Genomic DNA, 5,089 nt, shown 5'->3' with positions numbered 1-5,089 from the left:
AAAATATATATGTCGTTGAAGTATATGGCTGAATTTGGAGCAATTGATCAGTCATTTACAAAGAAGCACCTAGTCCTTCCCTATTCATAGATACAAAAATAGATTTTTAGAATCTTAAACATATTAGGTTGAATCCATTAATCATGTCATCAGAAGCCACAGATTCCCTTTGCATAATGTGGAAATCAGGGGTATGATGAGCCCTCTTATGTTTGATTAATCTTACTGGGACTCCCTATCTGTGCATATAAGGTTTTCAAACTTTTCTGCACACTTATTTAAGTAAAAACAAACAAGATAGAACACAAAGCTAGCTGTACAGTACTTTATGCCCTCAAAACTTTTCCTTTTATTGTAAATTTCTTTCTTTCATTTATGTATTTGGTACAGGGTCTCATTACACAGCTTGGACTCATAGTGATCTTCGTGTTTTCAGCCTGCCCAGAGCTGGAATTACAGGTTTGTATCACCACACCCCAGGGGCTAGGCCAGCAGGGCATGCGGGAGTGGGAATCTCACCCTAGTCCCTGCACTTTCCAAAGCAGGCGCTTTTTCCACTAAGCTATCTTGCTGGCCCTATAATTTTCCTTTTTCTTTCAATCTCTGTCTCCATCTTTCTCTTTCTCTTTCTCTGTCTCTGTCTCTGTCTCTGTCTCTGTCTTTCTGTCTCTGTCTCTCTGTCTCCCTATCTCTGTCTCTCTGACTCTGTCTCTTTCTCTGTCTTTGCCCATCTGTCTGTCTGTCTGCCAGTTTGTCTGTCTGTGTCTTTCTGTATATATATATATATATATATATCGTGTGTGTGTGTGTGTGTGTGTGTGTGTGTTTCTTTTTCTCTTTCTTTTCTTTTCTTTTTTCTTTTGTTGTACCCTTTGTTACTCTTCTCTCTGAAATGCAGCTTGCTGGAGGTGGTTTTGTTGTCTTATTCTTGCTTATATCCCTAATGGGTTGGCCCATTTTAGGGGCTCCAAAAATGTCTAAAATAAACAACCATGACTTTTGCCTTTCTGTACATTTAACTTATATGCAGAAAGCTGTGTTCAGTTCATCAAGGAGGTCACAATCATGAATGAATGATTGCGCCCATCCGTCTCCTCCCTTGCCCATGGAAATTTCCCTGACATGTCTGTGCAAAATAGTACAATGATGATGGAAGAGAAATAGGAAACCCAAGATGTATACCAAAGGGAAGGGCAAAGTCTCTAATAAATTTCCTCTCACATGAAAGATGGGTAGAGGTAGAATTAAGTGTGTTTCCTATACCTGGCAGCGGATGTTTAAGCCAACATAGTGTTATATATTTTATGTACTGAGAGGCAAGCTTGGCCCCTGGGAACCATCAACTACTGAATTAAATTTAATCACCTATGTTCATTTATTATAGATCCCCAAAAGGCTTTTAGCCACGGTTCTGGGCAGCTGTGTTAGTTTCCCTTTAGCTTTTTCCTAACTTTTTAACCTTGTGGCTATTTTTCTTCTCTCCAACTTTATTCCCTTCTACTTCAATGTGTTTTTCTTCCCTAAAAAATGTGACCACAAGCATTTTGAAAACTGAAAAGTGCACCTAATTTAGGAGGGGACACATTTGAATCAAGGACCTTCTTTTTAAGTGAATATGTAATTTGGGAAAAAAATATCAGATATCATCCCAGGATCTCCTAACTGTAATGAACATTCTCCACTGCTAAAAATGCAGTTTCCTAAGGGATTGCGCAATAAAGTGGAAACAAATGGGGTGCTTAGCTACACTGAGGCGACAGGGGCACGATGGCCACTTAACACAATGGTCACAAGCTTTCATTACCCTCTGGATGACCAGCACATTCACCCCTGCTCTGCCCCTTCCCCTTACACAAGAAAGTCTTTTTTATGGCTCTCTTATGGACTCCAATGAATGAAATAAATTGTTTTCAAATTGCTCAAATCATTGTTCTTTATGTTCTTTCAGCTCAGTCCAGTTTGATGTTTTCCATAATTTTTTTTCCACCTATAGCAATTCTTTTGTTTCTCACAGAGGTAAAAGGCATTTGTCTGTACCTTAAATAAGATGATTAACCACAATAATTCATCCATCTGCTCATTCAATGAAAACCCTAAATTTGTAATGTTGGGGACATAGCCAGGCACAAGTCTTACTGTGAAAATACAAATACTGAAGCAAAAGTCACTGTGGTGGTTAACGTGCTGAGGGCCTGCTCTGTGAAGGGAGCCAGTCCTCTTCCTAGGGGTGGCAAGTCTGAGTGCTATGGAATGAGTGGATACATCCCACCAAACAGAAAAATGAGATTTTATGAGATCTAATCAAGTAGTATGTTGGTGAATATTTACATTAAAAAGTTGCAGTAAAAGGCACATTGCCACAACCCCTTTAATATGCCCTCTGATTACTAATACACTTGCACTGTCTTTCTTGACAGTTTCTGGAGCAGATCAGGAACTCTTCTTTCATGAATGTGTTTTTGTGAATCCCCCGATGTCTGGAATAGATTCAAGACATTTACACAAATTTCTGTCAAGTAAAAGTGTTGCCATGTGTCCTCATTCACTTTAATCACCAAATCTGCCACTGTTACAAAGACCAAGAAAGGTTAAGACTTTGAATGAGTTCTGGAGATTCTTGTAGCCAGGACAATACAATTAAATATATTCATGAAAGAGGACTCGCAGGACTGCATCATGTTGTGCCAAGGACCATGGGCTAACTGTGCTTAAAAGGGAGAGTGCTAGTTTGATGTGGATTAACAATGCTGTTATCTTTAACTGTGAAAAAAAAAAAGAATTTCATTTAAAATTTCACCATATTATATTGTATCTCCTTGCATATGTAAATGTAGTATATGTGGGTGTGACTGGGCATTTATGTGTATGTGTTTGAGAAAGAGAGAGGCAATATAGATTTTGGAAAAAAGTAGTGGTATGAAAATACATTCCATGTTTAGGAAAAGTGCAATAGTCATATGCAAAGATATGTTACAGGGCTAGATTGTGTTCATTGCAAAACATTCAATATGTCAGGTTAAAAAAAGCAATAGAGAAATTTTTAAGTTGTGCATAAACTCTAATTTATAGAGAAGTATGTAGGGAAGTACCATCGTGTATGTTTCAGACACTATCTGGCTACTGTAAAGAGAAAGAAAAAGGGAGAAATTAAAAGTCTTCCTCAATAAGTGCAAAAGCGATCATAAAAAAATATATTTCACTGAATCATGCAACTTTTTAACTGAGTAAAAATTACTTGAGTACCAGCTCAAGTTTTGTATTGAACAAATATTTATGATAGAAAGGAAATTCTTGAAACAAATTTTTCCCAGTATTATTTGTTACTGTCTCTGGAGCGGAGGTTATGAAGATTCATTTAGTTCTAGTATTTTTAATAAGTTAGGGGACTGTTATAATCACAGAAACTACAAATGTAAGAAAAGATAGAATAAAGGGAGAAATTAAGACAGAAGTGAGGAAAGAAGAGACAGAAGAGGAGATGAAGGCAAGAAAGAGTGAGGGAAGGAAGGTGGGTGACACGGAAGCCACCACTAAATTTATGAATTAGGTTGTCCTAATCATTTGAAAATATATGAACGTATGTGTATCCTGTAACCTCTACAATATGTGAGCTACTATGAACTAGCATTTAGTTTAAAAAAGAAAAAGCAAAAATGTTCATTATTTCTTGATTTCCTTATAAAGGAGATTTAGAGATTAAGATGATAACAACAAAATGAAGCCAGGTAAGTGCGGGGAGATCAGGGGCAGTTTGATGCAAGCCAAATTCAGTTCTGGAGAAGACTTCGGAATGGAGAGCTGCATTGTGTGCTGCAGTTAGTGATTTCTCTAAATCCACGGTTAAACACCTCCATTTCAGTGGAGCATCTGTAATCTGAGCTACATCAGAGGCTGAGGCATGAAGGACGTGAATTTTAAGTCAGCCTACCCAATTTAGAACAAAGCTGTCTAAAAAAAAAAAAAAAAACCTGGCTGAGAACATAGTTCAGTGGCAGACAGGGTTCCTAGGTTTAATCTCTGATACTGTAAAACAAGTGAAGGAGGGTGGAGAGGAGGAGGGAAGAAAGAAGACACAAGGTTTGGTGACACAATTTCATTTTGTCCATTTGATGTGCTTAACTCCATGAACCCTTTTGTGTGTGGCTAATGTACACTGCCTCTGAGAGCCAATTATTTAACCTGCCATTATTTCGATCCACCATTTCTGATTTTTCTGCTTGTGGCATTGTGAAATATGATCATCCCAATGAATGCAAACTGAAAATAAGAAAATTTACTTCAGGAAAGATATAATTCTCTAACTACTGTGCTCACTAATTCCCAATGTTAAATCTTGGCAGAGAGACTGGGGTTCACATGGTACTGTTAAATTCAGTGAAGAAAAGAATCTATTCATCCAGCCATTCCAACTAATTTTTTAAATTCACTTTTTCATTATTTGTTATCCCCCTAAGGATGAAATTCAATATGTAAAATACATAGTTCCTTAAGAGATGAATCTGTTTCTAATGCCAAATTCAATAAACTTGCCCAAATGCATTCACATCCCATTATTATAAAAGGGGAAAAATAAATGATGTCCAAAATTTCAACTAGGTTTCTCAGAAACTTCAAGCTGGAAATTAAAGGTAAGTCATTGAAGTGCTTAGAAACCAAATTGATAGTTGAAAAATAGAACTCACATAATGATTTTTCCATCTAGTTTACTTATTCTAAATCCAATAGTCATTAATACACTTTAAACTCCAAGGAATTGAAAGAACCAATGTGAGTTGCTTTTTTATTTCATTTGTATGGACCATATGACTTTAGAAAGTATTTGGATTACAAAAAATTGTGTCTTCACTCTTTCATTCCCTGTTGAATATTTTTTTTCCTGAACATTCTTTCTACCTCTTCTAGCATAGGAATTCAAAAACAACAGAGTTGCCAGGCATTCATGAGAAATATTACTTTTGCCGAATGAAATTTCTTTAGAAAGAAACAAGGAACAATATGGTCTCTATTAAAACCTTCTAACACTGGGGCTGGAGAGATGGCTCAGTGGTCTAAAGCACCTACTTAGAACAAGCTTAGCAAAGCATCAGGG

This window comes from Octodon degus, unplaced genomic scaffold, assembly GCF_000260255.1.
Source record: "Octodon degus isolate 3935 unplaced genomic scaffold, OctDeg1.0 scaffold00161, whole genome shotgun sequence".
NCBI classification, from domain to species: domain Eukaryota; kingdom Metazoa; phylum Chordata; class Mammalia; order Rodentia; family Octodontidae; genus Octodon; species Octodon degus.
Note: the sequence above shows the minus strand (reverse complement) of the source record.